The sequence below is a fragment of the Micromys minutus genome (genome assembly GCF_963924665.1).
Source record: "Micromys minutus genome assembly, chromosome: 7".
NCBI classification, from domain to species: Eukaryota; Metazoa; Chordata; class Mammalia; order Rodentia; family Muridae; genus Micromys; species Micromys minutus.
Window position 1 is genome coordinate 12,052,661 of NC_137976.1, and position 20,643 is coordinate 12,073,303.

Here is a 20,643-nt window from a genome sequence, read left to right on the forward strand (position 1 = left end):
ATTGAGGAAAGAAAATATAACAGGCAATAAGCTTAAGAGGAGATCCTGACAGTCTGGAGTGGTGCTTTATACCAGAGAGAGCTGACATGCAGGAGTATGGACTATTTTTCTCTGCTGCTATGGCGGCCCCTGGAGCCTTTGCAGAGATGTGCTGATGTCTTTGGACATGGTTGAATGGTTTGTGCAATCCCTTTTCTGCAGCTGGGTCATTGGTTAAATAATACAGTAAAGCAGACTCATCTCTGTTGCTGTGACTGCATTGGCTTTTGTAAAAAGCTATAGTTTATGCTTCACAATCTTTGATTGTTGGAGCCTGACACAGCTCTATTGTACTTATCCATGACCTATTCCACACCATCATCCTGTCTCGATTATAGGTTTGATTCTACATAGATGCCTCACCGTGATTGCATATTGGAAGCTTGTTGATTTTGAGTGTAACCCACAGCTGATGATAATTAATAACTTGCTCCTTCTGAAGAAGTAGAAATATGCTGAGATACTAGAAATGATGAAAAGCAGCAAAATCTATCATTTAAATATATAGCACAGAAAGTCTTGTCATTTAAATATTATTTGTAATGTATTTTTAGTAGAAAGCAAAAACAGTGGGACTTTTTTTTAAATTTGAATTTGCTGTCTTTACAATTTTGATTAGATACTCTATGTATTACATTTACATTTGTTATACCCTTTGCCCACCCTGCTCCCATCCCCCTTCCCCTCTACTTATCTTCACAAAGGTACATTTGTTCTCAATCACCCTCCCCACCTCAGTGCCTTGGCCTTCCCCTACATTGGCAAAACATGCCCTCACTGGACCAAAGGCCTCTTCTCACATTGATGCCAGATATTGATATTCTTTGCTACATATGCAACTGGAGCCATGGGCCTCTCAATTTGTGCTCAATGATTGGTGTTCTAGTCCATGGAGCTGTGGAGGATTTGGTTGGTCTACAATGTTCTTCCTATGAGGCCACAACCCCCTTCAGCTTCTTCATACCTGCCCCCTCTCCGCCCCAAGCACCGTCACCAGGGTCACTGTGTTTGCCCTGATGGTTACTGCAAGCATGCTCAGCTACAGGACTCTGGCAGAGCCCCTGAGGACGCACCCCCTGTCTGGTTCCTGCCAGCAAACACCTCCTAGTGATAGTGCCTTGGCCCAGTGGCCGCACATGGGGTGGATCTCTAGGTGAGGCATCCAGGTGGGCATTTTAAATAGGAGAAGGTAAGATATTTTTTTCATTATCTTTTCTTTGTTTCCATTCAATTGGGGAAACTCACTCTTTTGAGTATGTATTAGTTTATTTTCATAGCAGAACTAGTTCTTGCTCTCATGTTCCATTGATACAAGTGTATTGTATGCCTGCGCTTATGAATGTTATCTAGAATGTGTGAAGATGCAATATTAGTATATATTTAAGGGCTGAAGTTCATGTGGGCAACTGTCCTCATCAGTACTTTAATTTAAATCACAAAGAGTTATCAGTCAAATCAGAACTTGCTAATAGGAGTAACTTCACTAGCCAGTTTGTTCTGAGATTCCCTTGTATCAGCCTGAAGAGTCAAAGTGGAGGTTGGACCTCTCCACTTTACCCACCAAGGCATCTCTGCTGTTGTAATTCTTACCTGTAGTTCTTCTACTGCAACTTAGAAAATTTACTCTTAAGTCCTTGCTATTTAAAATGCCAAATGCTGTACGAACAATTTAATGGTTCCCAAGAAAAGCTCATCTATGAAAACATATTTTATGCACACTCATTCTGGGTATCAGGCATAATTTTTTTTTATTTCCATTGTTGTAATAATGACTATTCAATATTAATCCTAGGTGCAACGTTGTATTTTTCTGTCTAGTAGAGACCAGGGACCAGAAATGTATTTGACTCACAGTTCAGTATTCTTGGATTAGACTTCATACTATGATATTATAACTTGACAAAAAAACTTGAAAAGTGTGCTGGCATGTGTAAGAAAGATGGTCAAACTGAGTCAATAGGTGTAATGATTGCTCAGTTTTATACTAACACAAGTTCTTGATGGTGACCTCACTTCGTTACCTTCATTAATTGATCACTGGTGGTAGAGACTGTCGTAAACACATCTCCCCTCAAATATCCCATCTCCCAACACCAGCACACATCATTAAATTACAGTGTTATTATTTTGAAAGAATACAAGTCATTTTATTCTGCTTCTGGTTCTCTCAAACCCATCTTTGTCATAAAACAAAATTCTACCCCAATAACCACTAAAATATGTTAGTTTATTCTGCAATGAAACAAGAATTTGAAGTCTAGATTTTTTTTAAAATTAGGTGTGGGTAAACTCAAAGTTCATCTTCAAGCAATTTTTTTCCCAGGAAATTACCACTGGGATCAATGCAATTTATTTATTTCCAAATTATTGTGGATCAGATACTGGATGGTATTTGTACATCCATGATTGAAAGAAAGATGAATGGACTGACAGTAATGTGTAACCTTGGACAGTGTGCTCAAGTCTGAAATATACTCTTTTGTAAACAAAATTCTATTGTCCATATCCAAGGCATATCACAGTGACAGTCAGGCAAATGAGCTCCAGAGGATGGGGTCAGGAAGCAGGATAGAGGGCCCTCCTACAGTGGTCCAGGAGAACACTCCTATAGAATGTGAGTGGGGACTCTAGAAACTTTTGTAGGATTCATGGCTTTCAAAGGGTGAAATCCTGCTTGATGTTTTCTCTGAACTGTGATTTATGCAAATATCCTTATGTTTCTGGGATTCTGAGTCATGTTTGTCCTTGAGGTCCCACTAGACATTTTTGTAGGTTGATGGTTCTGTTCCTCTATGCAACTTTTCCTGAGTTGTAGTGTCTTGATAGTCTGAATCATTAATTAAAGTCTGAGTTGAGGAAACTGTTGGGATTCTGTAAACCCCACCTCTCAGTTACCTAGCAACAGCCAGGTATACCCCACCCCTCAATTACCCAGCAGTGGCCAGGTATGCTCCGCCCCAGTGACCTGACACTATAAAAGGAGCTGCTTGACCCCTCCTCTCTCTCTCTTGGCCTCTCCTGCCCTTGTGCTCTTGCAGCCTCCCTCTTCCCTTCCCTTCCCCCCTCTCTCCCACGTGCTCATGGCCGGCCTCTACTCCTCTACTTCTCTCTCTCTGCCTCTACCACCCTCTTAACTCTCCCATGGCCTGAATAAACTCTATTCCGTACTATACTGTTGTGTGGCTGGTCCCTCAGGGAAGGGATTCCCAACATGGACCCCTCAGAGGCATCTCCCTTGCCCTCAGGCCTCGCCGCACCTCCATGGGCCATATGCCCCCCACTCTCTTCATCCTTCCACTAACATTGGTGCCGTGACTCGGATCGTTAACCTTTCACAACATTGGTGCCCTGTGACTTTTCCTTTCATTCGTGCCCCGTCATCTTTTCCTTACAGAAACCAGGTTCTAAGTACTGTTATCCTACATCTCTGCATATTAGCATCAGCAAGCTTCATGATTTAAAAGTTCTGGAACAATCTTTATGGTACTCTTTGTACTTATTAATGCTACCTACCCTAGAATTGGGGAATCAAATGTTTAAGGTCTTTGGAGTGAGCAACGGAGAACACTCTGGGCTTGTTTCTTCAGCACGGATTCCCCAAATCTAGAACTATGAGACTATGATGGACCGAGCAACCTCTCATATTTCTGAAATCCATACACGGTCTTCTGAATAGCCACTGATGAACATCAGAAGAGTATTTTTAATCCAGTGAATTAATTTAGTACTACAGTGAGGTTCTTTAGTACTACGCAATTGCATAACTCCCTTAATCCCCTCTTCACACACGTTTTTCATTTTTACGCTTTGTATGACTAGAATGAAATATTTCACAACCTTTCCACTCCGTTTCTATTTTAAGTAAAAATCCCATCTACGTCCTCTCTTTGCACTTGCCTCTAACCATATGCCAACGAATACAGCTGTAATGCAGCCTGAATGCTTGACTGCCAAGGTATTTTTTCCCTGCTGGATCTTCTAGTTCATCACTTATGGCACACATCTCGCATTCTGTCACGTTTTACAAGAATAGCTTTGACTCCAGTTTCTAAAGCCTCCCCATTTTCATTTCAAATTTCCCCTCCTCAGGATTCTCTTTACAATTTCCATTTCCACCAACTCTAGGACCCCCTTCAGTAAGGAGATTGAGATGTTGCTGGCCCCAACTAGATTTACCCCAGTGATTGGCTCTTGAAGAATTCAGAGTTTTTCCAGTATGTTTCTGAAGAGTCCTCTAGCATGTCTTCAATGTATAAAGCTGCTTTTGTGTTTCCAAATATTTGTTAAACCAACTTCTACTTACTGATACGAACTTTCTACTTTGTTTTTCTGTTGTTATGAGAAAAATGGTAATCTCTGAAGATTTTGTCTAGAGTTTAAAACAATAGGAAAAAAAAAAACCCTTATTTCTCAGCCTTATACATGAAACTCTCTCAAAAACAATGTAACTAAATAAATGCCATTCCTCACTTCTCTGAAGGAATCTGAAGATTCCAAGCCTCTAGGCCTGCAAGGAATGTGCCTTACCTGTTCTATTGTTAAGGAGAATTCACAGGTAGGGAGTGACTGTGGTAGGAGGAGATAAGGGTGAAGGAACACAGCTGTGAGGCAGAGAGCTTGCTTTGATTACAAAAGAATGCCACCCTCAAGGCAGCAGTATTAATCTATTCATGACACTTATGATCTGAACACCTTTTCCAGGTTGTTCCCATTCATCTCTCTTTGTGTCCAGATTATAGGTACAATGGGATGAACTGCCCCTTCCTCCCACAACAATCTCTTTTCTTTGGTTCTCCCCAAGCAATCAGGACTTCGCCAGAACTTCCTGCAGAACCAGAGCTAACTTTGTGATCAATAAACATGGCCTGGACAAGATTTCTCATTACCATCTGGGATACCACAACTGCTTCATTCATTTCCTTCCCCATGAAATCTCCATGTTCCTTGACTACAAACCTAAGTAGCTATGAATTCTCTCATTTCTTCTCCCCAGTGACCCCATGGCTTAAAGTTCAGCCAATTAACTACCAGTTTTCTCTTTGATGAGAATTATAGGCCCAATGATGAAACCTATTCCTCAGTGAACCTTGGAGTCAGTGCTTTTACACACATGTGTGATGTTCCTGAATTTAGGTTTTAAGCTACAAGTTCATTAGAGTTGAGCTCAGACCCAGATAGGTAAAAGCAAAAAAAAAAAAAAAAAAAAAAAAAAAAATTCTTTTTACTAAGATGTTCATTTCAGTTATATCAGGGAAACATTTTTATTCCTAAGCAAGTCAGGTGGGAGATGCCCAAACAAAGTCAGAGTAGCATTGTAAAAGTTCCTACCCCCAGTGACCTCTTTAACTTTCTCCAAAAAAAATAACAGACTTAAGTTTATAGAAGCAATGTTGTCCTGATTAGTCAGTGTTTGAAATAATATATAAGCCATGGATACTAGGGTAAGGCAGTTATTTACTGGCTTCTTTTTCTTTTATTTATCTAGTTATTTTTAGAGGTTGATCTATAGGTTTAATTACAAGTAATGTTTTTTTTTAATGACTTTATTTTACAAAACAAAGATAAATGTACAGATTTTAAACATTTTTTGCTTAAAATTATACATTTTTGTCACTACTGTTTTTCAGATATTAAAATAATTTTTACATAAAACTCTGTGAATATATTTTTTAGTCAGTACTTGATTTTTTTCAAGGGCTTGACAGTATGCATTGAAAACCTACTAGTTACAATGAGCGTAAAGTACATGCAAAACAAAACACAACATGGAAATAGTCAAAGTCTTCTTGTTTTGTAAATATATATATATATATATATATATATATATATATATGTATATTTTGTTTTCTTTATTTCTTGGACTTCATATAGTCTGCGAGTTGTTTCTGGGGGGACTGCAAGCCTCTGGGGTTAGCATCCCAATATCAGTGACTGCATATTATGTCTGTTCTTTTGTGACTGGGATATCTCACTCAGGATTATATTCTCTAGATGCAGCCATTTTCTTAAGAATTTGGTTAAGTCATTGTTTCTGGTGGCTGAGTAGTATTCCATTGTGTATACGTACCACAATTTTTGTATCCATTCATCTTTTGAAGGACATCTGGGTTCTTTCCAGCTTCTGGCTATTGTAAATAGAGCCGCTATGAACATTGTGGTGCATATATCTTTGTTGTGTATTAAAGTGTCTCTGGGGTATATGCCCAGAAGTGAAATAGCTGGGTCTTCAGGTAGTACTATATCCAATTCTCTAAGGTATCGCCAGAATGATTTCCAAAGTGGTTGTATTAGTTTGCAACCCCACAAACAGTGGGTAAGTGTTCGTCTTTCTCCACAGCCTTGCCAGCATCTGCTGTAATCTGAGTTTTGGATCTTGGCCAATCTGACTGGTGTGAGGTGGAATCTCAGGGTTGTTTTGATTTGCATTTCCCTGATGGCTAAGGATGTTGAGCACTTCCTCAGATGTTTCTCGGCCATTCGGTGTTCCTCAACTGAAAACGTTTTGTTTAGCTCTGTACCCCATTTTTTAATAGGGTTATTTGATTCTCTGGTGTCTAGCTTTTTGAGTTCCTTGTATAGTTTGGATATTAGGCCTCTATCTGATGTGGTGTTGGTAAAGATCTTTTCCCATTCTGTTGGTTGCCTTTTTGTTTTCTTGACAATTTCCTTAGCCTTACAGAAACTTTGCAATCTCATTAAGTACCATTTGTTAATCTTTGACCCTAGAGCTTGAGCCATTGGTGTTTTGTTCAGGAAATTTTCTCCTGTGCCTATGTGTTCTAAGGTTTTCCCTACTTTGTCATCTAATAGTTTCAGTGTATCTGGTTTAATGTGGAGATCTTTGATCCACTTAAACTGGAGCTTTGAACAAGGAGATAAGAAAGGGTCTATTTTCATTCTTTTGCATGCTGAGTGCCAGTTGGACCAGCACCATTTGTTGAATATGCTGTCCTTTTTCCATTGAATTTTTACAACTCCTTTGTCAAAAATCAGGTGACCATATACATGAGGGCACATTTCTGGATCTTCTATTCTATTCCATTGTTCCACATGCCTATTTCTGTACCAGTACCTTGCAGTTTTCAACACAATTGCCTTGTAATATAGCTTGAGGTCAGGAATAGTGATGCCCGCAGATGTTTTTTTGTTTTTGAGGATGGATTTCGCTATTCTAGGTCTTTTGTTATTCCATATGAAATTGCACATTGATCTTTCCAATTCCTTAAAGAACTGGGTTGGAATTTTGATGGGGATGGCATTGAATCTGTAGATTGCTTGTGGTAGGATGGCCATTTTTAAGATGTTGATCTTTCCAATCCATGAGCATGGGAGATCTTTCCATTTTCTGAGATCCTCCTCAATTTCTTTCTTTAGAGGTTTGAAGTTCTTGTCATACAGGTCCTTCACTTGCTTAGTTAGAGTCACACCAAGGTATTTCATAGTTTTTGTGATGATTGTGAAGGGTACCTTTTCCTGAGTTTCTTTCTCCACATGTTTGTCCTTTGAGTATAGAAAGGCTACTGATTTGTTTGAGTTAATTTTTTATCCAGCCACTTTGCTGAACATGTTTATCAGCTGTAGGAGTTCTCAGGTGGAATTTCTGTGGTCACTCAAGTACACTATCATGTCATCGGCAAAGAGTGATGTTTTTATCTCTTCCTTTACGATATGTATCCCCTTAATCTCCTTTTGCTGTCTAATTGCTCCAGCCACGACTTTCAGTACTATGTTGAATAGGTAGGGGGAGAATGGGCAGCCTTGTTGAGTCCCTGATTTTAGTGGGATTGCTTCAAGTTTCTTGCCGTTAAGTTTGATGTTGGCTGTTGGTTTGCTGTATATTGCTTTTATTATGTTTAGGTATGCACCTTGGATTCCTCTTCTTTCCAGGACTTTTAACATGAAGGGGTGTTGGATTTTGTCAAATGATTTCTCAGCATCTAGTGAGATGACAATGTGATTTTGATCTTTGAGTTTGTTTATATGGTGGATTACATTGATGGATTTCCTTATATTAAACCATCCATGCATCCCAGGGATGAAGCCTACTTGGTCATGATGAATGATCGTTTTAATGTGTTCTTGGATTCGGTTTGCAAGGATTTTGTTGAGTATTTTTGCATCAATGTTCATAAGTGAGATTGGTCTAAAGTTCTCTTTCCTTGTAGGGTCTTTGTGTGGTTTATGTATGAGGGTTATTGTAGCCTCAAAAAATGAGTTAGGTAGTATTCCATCTGATTCTATCTATTGGAATAGTTTGTATAGTATTGGTGTTATATCCCCAATAAATGTCTGGTAAAATTTTGCACTGAACCCGTCTGGACCTGGATTTTTTTTGGTTGGGAGACTTTTGATGACTTCTTCTATTTCTTTAGGTGTTATAGGGTTATTTAGATGGTTTACTTGGTCCTGGTTTAACTTTGGGATCTTGTATCTGTCTATAAATTCATCCATATCCTCCAGATTTTCCAATTTTGTGGATTATAAGTTTTTGTAGTAGGATCTGTTGATTTCTTGAATTTCCTCAGTTTCAGTTGTTATGTCCCCACTTTCATTTCTGATTTTGTTAATTGGTATACTCTCTCTTTGCCCTCTAGTTAGTCTTGCTAGGGGTTTATCAATCCTGTTGCTTTTCTCAAAGAACCAACTCTTGGTTTTGTTGATTTTTTCAATGGTTCTTTTTGATTCTATTTGGTCTATTTCTGCCCTAATTTTGATTATTTCTTGTCGTCTACTCTTCTTGGGTATATCTGCTTCCTTCTGTTCTAGGGTTTTAGCTGTGCTGTCAGGTTACTTATGTAAGCTCTCTCCAGTTTCTTTTTGGAAGCACTTAGGGCTTTGGGTTTTCCTCTCAGTACTGCTTTCATTGCATCCCATAGGTTTGGGTATGTTGTGTTTTTGTTTTCGTTGAATTCTAGAAAATCCTTAATTCCTTTTTTTATTTCTTCTTTGACCCTGCTATCGTTTAACAGAGCGTTGTTTAGTTTCCATGTGTATATGGGCTTTTTGTTGTCTTTGTTGTTGTTAAAGACTACCCGTAGACCATGGTGATCTGAGAGGATGCATGGGAGTATTTCAATCTTCTTATATCGATGGAGGCTCGCTCTGTGTCCAATTATGTGGTCAATTTTTGAGAAGGTGCCATGGGTTGGTGAGAAGAAGGTGTATTCTTTTACTTTAGGATAATATGTTGTGAATATATCTATTAATTCTAGTTGGTTCAAAGTCTCTGCTAGTTTTGCAGTGTCGTTGTTCAGTTTCTGTTTCCATGATCTGTCCATTGGTGAGAATGGGGTATTAAAGTCTCCCACTATTATTGTGTGGGGTGAAATGTATTTTTTAAGCTTTAGTAAGATTTCTTTTATGAATGTGGGTGCTTTTTTATTTGGAGCATATATGTTAAGGATTGAGAGTTTCTCCTGACAGATTTCCCCGGTAATGAGTAAAAAGTGTCCTTCCTTATCTCTTTTAATAACTTTTGGTTGGATATTTACTTTATTTGACATTAGAATAGCCACTCCAGCTTGCTTCTTGGAGCCGTTTGCTTGGAAGTTTTTTCTCACCCTTTAACTCTGAGATAGTGTCTGTCTTTGTCTCTGAGATGAGTTTCCTGTATGAAGCAAAAGGCTGGATTTTGTTTATGTATCCAGTCTGATAGTTTATGTCTCTTTATTGGGGAGTTGAGTCCATTTATGTTAATAGATATCAAGGAATAGTTGTTTCTGTTTCCTGCTATTATTGCTTTTGTGGATTGAGTTGTGTCTGTGTCTTTTTCTTCTTTTAGTTTTCTTGTTTAGGAGTTTTCTTGTTTTTACTAGGCTGTATTTTCCCTCATTGTATTGGGTTTTCCACCTACAATTCGTTGTAGTGCTGGGTTTGTGGTTAGATATTGTGTAAATTTTGATTTGTCTTGAAATATCTTTATCTCTCAATCGATGGTGATTGATAGTTTTGCTGGGTATAGCAGCTTCGGCTGGCACTTGTGTTCTGTTAGGGTGTGCATGATGTCTGTCCAGGCTCTTCTAGCTTTCCTAGTCTCTGTTGAGAAATCGGGTGTGAGTCTGATTGGCCTGCCTTTATATGTTACCTGACCCTTTTCACTTACAGCTTTTAGTATTCTTTCTTTGCTTTGGGCACTTTATGTTTTTACTATTATGTGTCGGGAGGTGTTTTTTTTTTTTTTTCTGGTCCAACCTATTTGGAGTTCTGAAGGCTTCTTTTATGCTGCTGGTCATCTCATTCTTGAGGGTAGGGAAGTTTTCTTCTACAATTTTGTTGAAGATATTTACTGTGCCTCTTAGTTGATACTCTTCTCCCTCTTCTATTCCTATTATTTTCAGGTTCGGTCTTCTCATTGTGTCCTGGATTTCCTGGACATTTTGGGTTAGGATCTTTTTGTTTTTTGCATCTTCTCTGTCTGTTTTGTCTATGTTTACAATGTTGTCTTCTGCCCCCGAGATTCTCTCTTCCATCTCTTGTAATCTATTGGAAATGCTTGCTTCTGTGATTCCTGATTTTTTTTTTTTAGGTGTTCTACCTCTAGGGTTATCTCTTTTTGTGTTTTCTTTATTGTGTCAATTTCCGTTTTAAATTCCTTCTTCCATTCCTTCATCTCTTTGATTCTGTTTTCCTCTAGTTCTTTGAGTTCTTTGAGTGTTTTTGCTTGTTTCTACTTTAAAAGCTTCTGAATCTTTTTGCTTTTCCTCCAGTTCTTGTTGAAGTATCTCTATCAGCGTCTTGAGGTATGATTTCAGGTCTGTGCCTTCCTTTTTTGGAGTGTTTGGAATTCCAATGTTTGCTGTTAAGGGAGAGATGGGTTCTGGTTTTACCAGGTTGTCTTGGTTTCCTTGGGATATACTCTTTCGCTTTCCTCTTGCCATTTTTTCGTCAGTGATATGTTCTTGCCTTTCCCTTTTATCTGGTCTGTGTCCCAGGATCTCCAGTGGTCCAGTTGGCAGATGGGTCAAGCCCTGTTATATGCCTCAGAGTCGCCGGGTGGGAACAGAAGTTCTAAAGTTCTGTTCCTGGTCGCTGGATCAGACAGGGCAGGGGCAGGGCAAGGCAGGGGGTACACTTTCTGTGTGCACTCGCAGAGATCTCTCTGCTCCCTGGCAGCTCAGGTCTCCCACCCACCAGTTGCTCAGCCTCTATGAGCCGCCTTTCTGGCTGGCAGGTGGGCCAGGCTCCGCTCTGCGTCCTGAAGTCGCCTCCGGGTGTAAACAGAAGTTCCTAAGATCTGTTCCCGGGCACAGTTGCTCAGCCTCTATGAGCCGCCTTTTACGGCTGGCAGTTGGGCCAGGCTCTGCTCTGCCTGCAAGTAATGTTTATGTGTGTGTGCTTGTGTGTGCAAGTGTGTACTTGTATGCTCAGTTAACTATTTGTGTCTTTGTTTTAAAAATCCATCCCATATGTAATCGCCAAACACAGACACTATTGTGGATACCGAGAAGCACTTGCTGACAGGAGCGTGATATAGCTGTCGCCTGAGAGGCTCTGACAGAGCCTAAGAAATACAGATTTCGATGCTCACAGCCAACCATTGGACTGAGTACGGGGGTCACCAATGGAGGACTTAGAGAAAGAACTGAAAGAGCTGAAGGGTTTTGTAACACCATGGGAGTAACAACAACCAGACCTCCCAGTGCTCCCAGAGACTAAACCTCCAACCAATGAGTACACATGGAGGGACCATGGATCCAGCCATATATGTAGCAGAGGATGGCTTTCTAGGGTATAAAGGAGAGGAGATGCTTTTGGTCCTGTGAAGGTCTAATGCCCCAGGTTGGGGAGGTTGGAGGAAGTGGCTGTGTGTGGGAACACTCTCATAGAGGCAGGGGTAGGAAGGAGAGGATATGGGGATTCCAGGTGGGAAACTGAAAGGGGATAACTTTTGAAATGTAAAAAAAGAAAATATCCAATTTAAAAAGAAAAAAAAAAAAGAACCACTGATATAGAGAAAAATAATCCTGTGAAAACAGAAGCACAAATACTAGGGTAAGGGCAGTTGTCCTTCTCAGGTGATAATTATAATCTCTCATTTAGATGGAACCTAATACTTCACAGTATCTACATTTACTTTAAAAAGTTACCACAAGTAATCTGCCTTAGTTAAACATTCATTTTTTCCCCATTTTATAATAAAGTTCTCATAGCTTCTATCTGTCATAGAAAAGCAGCAATAGCAAATTCAGTTTTATAGCTGCTACTACTATCTGGCCTCTCTAGTCATAGCAAATTATCAATAATATTGAAAGATTTTAAATTTCAGGTAGAAAGTCAGAAATCAGAATGTTCAGAGCCTTTGGTTGGCTTCTAGAAGAAAGAAATCCTATGCATTCACTTCTTATCTATGTGTTCTTTGTTGAATGCATGGAATTTATGCTATAATTGAGTTAAATCATTGTAGGCCACTTAGATGGTATGTGGATATGTGGGGTCCTGATTGTTATAGGAAAATACTACCCCACAGATATTTGATATTGAGTTAAGATAGAGATCAAAGGCAATGAACAGAGGTTCAAAGGAGAAGAACCAAAGCAAAGTTTACCATTTGTTTATTGACAGTTTCTGTTACTGGAGGTCAGGATCTGGAGCTCACTTTATAGACCAGGCTGGCCTCAAACTTCTGACCCTACTACTTCTGGATCCCTAGAACTCAGAATGTAGGTGTACCACTGTGCCTAGACCTCTGACTAATATGGTGATGGTGAGGAAAAAGTAAGACAAGACAGGAGAACATTGAGTTACAAATTCTGAATGAGGAAAACATAAGTAGAAAAACCCCCTAAATAAATAGGCAAAAATTATGTGCAAGTTCTTTTCAATTTTGATGTAAAGGGTACAAAATTCTGAGTGGTTGATGGGCTGATATACACAAATATTCTTTTATTAATAGAGCTATTTACTTGTAAGTTTTTTATATCTTAATTTATTTCTTCCCAAGGGAAGGATGCCATTCTGTGTGTATAGGTCATGTTTACCACTGTTGGAAAAGAAAATAAAATATACCAAACCAAACAGACAAAATATATCTAGGAACTTATTTATGGAAATTTAACAGAAAGTATAAGGTCTTTTAAGACTTGCTAGTGTTTACTTACTACAATTAAGTATTTGGGAGAATTATCTGATAAATAGAAAACAAAAACAAAATAAAACAAAAGACATGCTTCTTCCCTTGTTGTAATCTTTCCTTATGTGGGCCTGTTACATTAGACCCTTTTTAGAATTCATGTTTTCATTAAATTTATTTATTTATTCACTTTACATCCTGGTAGTAGCCCCTTCCATCCCTCATCTCCTTCCAGGTCATTCATCCCCAAACCCTAAATTCCATTTATCTATTCCTTTCTCCTTGGTGAATGGTAAGCCCTCCTTAGGTAACCATCCAACCTGGGACATCAAGTCCAAACAGAAGTAAGTACATTTTCTCACACTCAGGCACAACCAGGCACTTCAGCTTGGGGAAGAATAATGGCAGATAACAGAGTCTGTTATAAATATGTAGGTGTCCTAAGTCTAGCCTCTGCAAGCTCTTTAGTTCATAGTTCATTCAGGGTTGTGAGCCCCTATGGGCCTAGGTTAGTAGACTCTGTAGGACTTTTTGTGGTGTCCTTGATCCTTCTTCTGGCTCTGTCATTCCTGTCCCTCACTCTTCCATGGGACTCCTGAGCTCTCCCTGTGTTTGGCTGTGGGTCTTTGTCTCTATCCATCTGTTGCTGGATGAAGCTTCTCAGCAAACAATTACTCTAGGCTCCTGTCTGCAAGCATAGCACTGTATTATTAATGTTGTTAGGGGTTGGTTCTTTCCAATGGAATGGGTCTCAAGTTGGTGCAGTTGTTGTTTGGTAGTTACCTCAGTCTTTGTTCCACCTTTATCTTTCTCTGCTTATCTTGTATGAGGGACATAATTTGGGTAGACAGTTTTTTGGGTGGGTTGATGTCCCACTCCCTCTACAATAAGTCCTGGATGATTGCAGGAGGAGGCCACCTCAGTCTCTATATGTCCAGCTTCTAGGAGTAATCTAGGGATACCTTTATGTGTGATAGAAATATTGTGAACAACATGACAAAGTCAAATAAACTCAGGAGGTAGGAAGAAAACAAGCTAAAATCCCAAATTACTTTCAAGGCATACTTCCAGTGACTCAAAGAGTGAGCATAAGGATTCATCTGTCACAGTGTTTAGTTACCAAATTGCTCTATATTATAGGACACACATGGATGTTAGGGACACTAAATATATGAATTGCATAGCTCATATAAATCATGAAGAAAATGAAATTCATAGTTTTGTTTAAATGTGTGGGCTTGACTAAAATCATATATTAAGAATGAAATAATTCTTTAAATGCTCTAAGAGTACACAAACTATAACAGGTTCTAAGAGTATACAGACAATATCAGCCTGATATCATTTGTATACTCTTAGAGCATTTAAAAAATTACAGCAGGCAACTTATTTCTTTCTTAACATATAATTTTAATTGGAAGAACATTTTTAAACAAAACTATGAATTTGAGAGGCTTTGCCAGATCATGAGCAATACAGAGGCAGATGCTCACAGCTAAGCATTGAACTGAAAACAGGGTTCCTGATGGAGGAGTTAGAGAAAGGGTTGAAATAGCTGAAGGGGTTTGTAACCCCATAAGAACAACAATACCAACCAACCAGAGATCCTCAGGACTAAACCACTATCCAAGAGTACAGGTGGATAGACCCATGGTTCCAGGTGAATATGTATCAGAGGATGGCCTTGTTGGGCATCAATGGAAAGAAAAGCTCTTGGTCCTGCCAAGTCTCAATTCCCGAGTGTAGTAGAATATGAGGGCTGAGAGGTGAGAAGGGGTGGAGAGATCACCATCATAGAAGCAGGGATACAGGGATGGAATAGGGACTTTATGGAGGGGAAACTAGGAAAGGGAATGACATTTGAAATGTAAATACAATGTATCCAACAGAAAAAGAAATAACAATGGGTTTTCCACAATGAGGAGGAAAAAAAAAAAAGAATATACAAACTATTTCACAATGTTAAATACATTGAAGTTCAGACTGCTGACTGATCTTTATATTACAAATTGTTAAGATGAGCAGTGTTTCTTAGTGGTTTATAGATCCTTTCATAGCATTAAGAAGCTGTAACATATGAAAGAGTTTGTTATTTTCACAAGCAAGTTGCAATGGCATAGTATTTCCTTTAGTATGTTAAATATATTTCTGTTGTCTTAAAAATAACTTGTTAGAGCTAGAGAAAGGACTGAAGGAGCTGAAAGGGTTTGTAACCCCTTTAGAAGAACAAAATTATCAACTATCCAAACTCACCACAGCTCCCAGGGACTAAAACACCAACCAATGAGTTTTCATGGAAGTCCCAAGGTACTTATGCAGCAGAGGATAGCATTTTCTGCCATCAATGGGAGGACAGGCCTTTGGTCCAGCAAAGGCTCTTAAAACAGTTTAGGGGAATGCCAAGTTGAAGAGGTGGGAGAGGGTGGTTGGAAGAGGGAGCACCTTCATAGAGGCAATGGAGGGGAATGGGATTGTGGAAAAGTGATGACATCTGAAATGTAAATGCAGAGAATTTCCAATAAGTTTTTTGGGGGAAATTCTCTTTGTAGTTTTCTGCATGTATATAACCAATTTTATTCATTTTCTTATTTTTCTATCCTGTCCTTTACCCCTTCAACTTTAGCTTTTCTTCTCAACATTTCATTTGTTACTTTCATGTCTTCTTTCTGTATGCCTATATTTTTCTTTTTCAGATCAAACATGTTCAGGAGGATTTTTAACCAGAGCAATGCCAATTCATTAGCTAAACAGCCGAGGAAAATGATACTTCTTCATCAATGGTTAATTAACAAGAGTCTCTAATAGAAGTTTGGGACTTCTTGGGTCATCCCCAGTCCATGATGAAATGTTGACAGTCTCAAATTATGCAGGCTTTATGAAAATAGTCACAGATACAGTAGCTCACAAGTATAATAACTGAGTAAGAATTATTGATATTTAATGAAAGAAGGAACTACTTGAAAGAGTACATAACAAACAATTTACTCTCTGTGAGCTATAGCTTGGTAGGAGTAGCCCAAGAGTTATTTCAGATTATAAAGCCAATTCATTTTCCAAGCGTTGAATATTTTTTGAGTCTTTCTGAATACAAAATTAACCAAATTCTTTTTTTAAATGTTTTTTGTTGTGATATGTTTATATATAATGTTTTATTATGGATCTAGGTTAAAAGATTAACCCCATCTCAGACATGCTACTTGGTGCCAGAAACTAGAAGAGATGGTGAGTACTCATAAGGATTTTAACATGTCTTTTCATTACTTATCATTTTAGGGGAATGTCTCTGTGGATTGATGTTGATATGCAGGTGAGGGCAGGAATAAAATAAGGCAACGCCTGTGATTGGGCAGTCTAAAAGAAAGGTGGGGGCAGAGTTTGGGAAGTAGAAGAGAAAGGGAGGAGGAGAAGGAACCAAGATGGAGGAAGAGAAGGGTGACCTAGACCCTTGTGGCTTTAAATAGCCACAGGTAGTTATGAATATCCTTTATTACAGGGCAATCTGTCTTATCTAGGTGGGCAGTTTATATCAATATCAGTAGGCTCTTGGTTTATTGTGTGGATGTTTTGTGGAGTGAGAATTTACTCATATAAATCTGATTAATAAATTACAAGCCTCTAGAGTTTTGATTTTGTTGGGTTACTGGGAAGTTTGACTATAACCACGAGAGGGGCAGGCAAATACTGGGAATATGAGCAGAGTCTGCAGCAGAGAGCCATGATAGGGCAGCTGCTGCTGAGGCTAGAGAGTAACCGGCTATAGCATGGCCTGGTTACTTGTTACATTCTTCTATATTTACCAAAACATGCCTCTTCTACCCTGAGAAAGTTCACTGAGAGAAAAATAACAGGTTAGGAAGGAAAACAACACATATTTACTATGAATCATATGGAATTTCATTAAAGAAATTATCATAATTTTAAGGTTTATTTTTATTACATGAATATGTGTTGTTGTTGTTGTTGTTGTTGTAGCTGCTGCTGTTGTTGTTGCTGAATATGTATCTGTGAGGTATGGAGATGTGAGGGTGTGCATTAATGCATCTGTGTAAATGTCAGGGTTGGAAGAAGCAAGAAGAGAAAGTTGGCAACATTATAATGGGAGACAAAGCTGTATGCATGTTCCCTAATGTAGAGACATTATCTTAATGATTGAACCATCCTTAGCTCCTTTAATAATCTAATAATGTTTGGATGCTTGTATACCCCTTTCCAGAAAGATATAGGGAATAAAGAAGTTAAAGAAAGACAGAAAATTGTGAAAGATAATAAGATTAAAAAAATAATTTAAACTAGTCTCTGGTCCTCTGATAGATTCTTTCTCATTGGAAACACACTGCCACATGTAGTTTTCAGATAGCAATCCTCTTGGCCCAATGGCTATGGTCACCTTTATATCCTCTTTTTCTTAATGATATACTTACTGAAATAATTTAATAATTAATTTCACCACTTTTCAAAGAAGCTTAGCCAGTGTGTTATAAGACCTGGAGGTTGAATCCCCATCAAAATTCCAACTCAATTCTTCATAGAATCAGAAAGAAAAATTTGAGAATTCATTTGGGATTAAAAAAAAAAAAACCTAGGATAGCAAAAACCTTCTCAACAATAAAAAAATAAAACAAACAAACAAACAACACAAAACAAACAAAAAACTTCTGGGAGAATCACCATCCCTGACCTCAAGCTGTATTACAGATCAATTGTGATAAAAAACAAAACAAAACAAAACTACCTGGTATTAGTACAGAGACAGGCAGGTAAGCCAGTGGAATATATTCGAAGACCCACAAATAAGCCCACACAGCCATGGTCACTTGAACTTTAACAAAGGAGCTAAAAACATTCAATGGAAAAAGGACAGCCTCTTCAACAAATGGTTCAGGTTCAACTGGCAGTCAGCATACAGAAGAATACAAATTGATCCTTTCTTATCTCCTTTTACAAAGCTCAAGGCCAAGTGGATCAAAGACCTCCACATAAAACCAGGTACACTGAAACTTACAGAACAGAAAGTAGGGAAGAGCTTAGAATACATAGGCACAGGGGAACTTTTCCTGAACAGAAGACAGTTGGTGGCATTGTAAACTGGTGCAACCACTCTGGAAATCAGTATGGCAGTTTCTCAGAAAATTGGACAGAGTGCTACCTGAGGACCCAGCTATAATTCTCCTGAGCATATACCCAAAAGTAGCTCCAATGTCTTCCAAGGACACATGCTCAACAATTTTCATAGCAGCCTTATTTAGAGTAGCTGAAGCTGAAAAGAACCCAGATGTTCCTCAACTGAGGAATGGATTCAGAAATTGTAGTACATATACACAATGGAGTAGTATTACTCAACTATTAAAAACAATGAGTTCATGAAGTTTCTAGACAAGTAGATGGAACTTGAAGCTATCATCCTGAGTGAAGAAACCCACTCACAAAAAAAAAACTCATGGTATGTATTCACTTATAAGTGATTCTAGCCTCCACCTATGATCCCCCTTCCCCAAAAAAGAAGAACTCAGAATACCCAAAAAACAATCCACAGAACTTATAAAATTCAAAAAGAAGGAAGACCAGAATGTGGATGCCTCAGTCCTTCTTAGAAGGAAGAACAAAACAGCAGAGGAAATACAAGATCAAATATAGTAGCATGGACTGAAGAAAAGATTTACAGAGACTGCCTCACCTGGAGTACTACCCCATATGCAGCTACCAAACTCAAGCATTATTGCTGATGCCAAGTAGTGTTTACTGGCAGGAACCAGACACGGATGTCTCTTCAGAGACTCTCCCAGTTTATACAGATACAGATGGGGATTCCTGTAGCTAACCACCAGACAGAAAACACGGAACCCAATAAAAAAGCTAGATAAAGGACTGAAATAAATGAAAGATTTGCACCCTCATGAGAAGAACAACATCATCATTAGCCAAGGCACTGAGCTGGAGAGGTTGACTTGGAGAGGGAGCACCTTCATGGAAACAATGGAGGGTTTATATTATATATTTTAAGATAATTAATGATTTAACTTTCTTGAATTTATATTTGTCAAAGATAGTCCTCTGTATGCCAGAAAAAAACAAAACAAAACAAAACAAAACAGAATATCTGTTTAGTCTAAGGAGTTGTACTCCTCAGCATAGAAGGAAGAAGTAAGGAAGCACTAAGTCAAAAGAGAAGGCTAGGTATCTTTATGGATCAAGTGTATACAGAAAGATTGAAGATGCTGGAATTTAATGCCTTTGGAGGAGGCTGCAGCCATATATACCTGGGATGAGTGGAGCTTTCATAGGTTTCTTGGTATCTTTTCCCTATTTTTTGTTCCTCTAGACTCCCAGTAGTGGCTTAGTTTTCTCATAGTTTTTGTCTTTCTTCATTAGGTATATTACATCCCACAAAACAATTATTTCAAGAAATATCCTCAAATTTTCCTTAAGAAGTGTATCATGTTGATCTTCTGGCTCTCTTATTATGTACTTAAAGCTGACAACAAAACTTAACCATTGATATCTTTGGTATCACAATGTCAATTCCATCTATCTGTGCCAAACATGCATAACTGCCATAGTTTAATAACACATCTCTCGTATCGCTCCTTTCACATGAAGTAATCCACTGAACTTCAGACACCTGCAGATAATTATTTCAAAAGCTAAAATGTTGTTGTAACATTGGAAAAGTCAAATTTCTGCTATTATAAACCTTTCAAGTGTTTTTACTCATTTCTGTCTTGACTGCCAATTGATTGCCCTCATCTGAAACATATCATGTTATTATTATCTATGACCTTGATACATCAAAGTAATAGTCCATCCCCTCAGAATTCCAAATGTTTCAGATTGTCTGTACCCTGCAATCTTCTCCTGAAATAGGGTAAACTCTATTTATTAGGTTAAGTTATATTGTTTCTCAGAAGATATGTTGACATCTTAAATCTTATTGCTGTGGATGTAACCTTACTAGAAATAAGATCTTTGAAGATATGCTTAAGAAAAACATACAATTAGATGGGCCCAAATTCCTTGCAACTATTGCTTTTATAAGAAAGCAAGATTGACATAGAAACACACACACACACACACACACACACACACACACACACACACACACACACACATACACATGCATCATCGGAAGATGGTATTATTTATGCTCTGAATGTGGTATCCTGAAACATAACATGTAAACAGAGAAAGCAACATAAAAGAAGTTATTTTAACACTACCTTACTCTTCTCAGAGGGAAAACGACCATATGGGATTTTTCAGAACCTCTCTATCTCTGAGTATAGGTCACATGATCCTCCTGTGACTGGAGTTACACTGTTAAGATTAATCTGAACAAACAGTTTAATTGCCATTCAATTAATTTCTGTAATTCAATTTCTCTGACTTCTCATTCTTCAGTAAACAACTATAAAATGCTTATGATTTTCTTGAAACTGGGTCTTGTGTTTAATAACCAAAGAATTTTAAAATTTTTAGTCATATAAAACTTTGCCTACATAGTATTTTTTATGATTTTCTTTTTGAGTATGGCTTTTATT